General features: G+C 53.7%; 1 protein-coding gene across 2 annotated transcripts in view; it reads right to left on the bottom strand.

Moving 5' to 3' along the window:
* The window catches only part of Znf280b (zinc finger protein 280B), a 16806-nt gene extending 15469 nt beyond the window's left edge, over positions 1-1337 (bottom strand). Inside the window, exons 1-2 of one of the 2 annotated variants that reach the window (XM_005360214.3) lie at positions 1220-1337; positions 167-231 (exon numbers count right to left, since the gene is read on the bottom strand). The gene's annotated coding sequence lies outside the window, so the exon portion shown is untranslated. The remainder of the gene's footprint in view (positions 1-166; positions 232-1219) is intronic. The other variant, XM_005360213.2, reaches the window with a different exon arrangement.
* Between the last annotated feature and the right edge of the window lie 241 nt (positions 1338-1578).

The following is a 1578-nucleotide window of genomic DNA, read 5'->3' as shown; positions in this document are numbered from 1 at the left end:
TGGCCTTGAACTCATAGAGATCTGCTTGCCTCTGTCTCCCAGGTGGTGGGATTAAAGGCAAGTGCTGGGACTAAAGGTGTGCTCCACCATCACCGGGAGTAATGTTTTACTTTATCAAAGGAGTGAACAAGAGACAGAAAACGAAGTAGAAAAGGCCTTCTCTTACCTCAGATACTCAGTGTAACTTTCAGTAACTTCAGCGGGTCCAAGAGGCGAAAGTCAGTCACATGCCTGAAAAAACAACAAACATGAGAGAAGAAACAAAACAAAACTCTATAAGATTCAGTTACATTTTATATGTTACAAAGATTTAAGTCTACTTTGCTACCTACCAGGTACTTAGTTACCGTTTCGTTTTGTTTGCTGTGGTACAAAAGAAGTCTGATCCTACTAACCAAGTACTTTGTGTGAGGCCAGCACAAGCGCTTTGTGGAGTACCGGGAATCAAGTCCCGGGCTTTTGTCCACCCTATGCAAGGACCCGACCAGCTAAGCTACCCACTCCCACCCCTGTCATTTGGATGGTTAGTAAAAGCTGCTTACAGGCTACCGTCCAATATACCATACCTCCGTAAACAAAAGAGTTCACTTGCGCCCTGCTCAAATCAAAATTAACTACCTAGGAGAATCTACTAGGGAGCCCCGAGAGCTGCCCTGGAGTTCAAGGAAGCACGTAGTCAAGGGAATAAGCAAACAAGATGGTGCTGTATGGGAAAGAGACAAATAAATGGATTTTAAAATGCTTTAAAAGACTCAAAGGGCCTGTGGATCTCCAAACTGGGAGTGGGGCTCAGTTTATAAAACTAACTTACAGTTTGTTTACTGACTTAGCTACCTAGTTTTTTGAACCGGTCTCACTATGTGGTCCTTCCACCGCCTCCCTTAGAGTGGCCGGGATTTCAGGGAGGAGCCACCGCGCCCTGTAACAGGTCTCCTGCCTTCAGGATTTAACCTCAGCGATGGGGAAGGCATTTATGGGGAGCAGGCCCAACCCTAGGATGGGAGGAGGGGAGAGATCGTAGGAGAGGGGACGCGAGGACTCACGCCTGTTCCAGGGGTTGCCAGGAGGGATTCCCGGGGGGCCCGGCCTACCCGCGCGCGCGCTTCCTTCCCCGGGGCACGCAGAAGGCCCTCCACCGAGCGTCCCAGCCCGGGATCTGGTGGCCCGCCCCTCCCGGTCGCCCCGGCGGAGGTCAGGAGGACCACACCCCTGCCATTACCTCCGCCGATTACCTGAGCCTCCCGGATCGCCTTGGCCCGCAAGGCGTTGCTCGGAAAGCCCCGCAGCACGACCGGCCGAGCCCGCCGCACAAGCGGCAGAGCCCAGGCCGCCACACACTGGCCCACGGCGACCTGTGATTGGCTGCCAAGGGTGGACGCGAGGTCAAGTCGTTGGGCTCCAGGCGTAGCGCCGATCTGATTGGTCGCAAGGCCCCTGGGAGCGTTCTCCCACTCTGGCACCCCTAGTGGCTACAGCGGGCCAAGGGGCCAAACTGAGATGGACAAGGCAGTGATGAGACACTCCTGGCCCTGTGAGACTTGAAAGTAAAACCCAGCTCTTTCATTCCATCACTTAGGG

The sequence above is a fragment of the Microtus ochrogaster genome, linkage group LG2 (assembly GCF_000317375.1).
Source record: "Microtus ochrogaster isolate Prairie Vole_2 linkage group LG2, MicOch1.0, whole genome shotgun sequence".
Taxonomy (NCBI): Eukaryota; Metazoa; Chordata; class Mammalia; order Rodentia; family Cricetidae; genus Microtus; species Microtus ochrogaster.
This window is presented reverse-complemented; position numbering and strand designations above follow the sequence as displayed.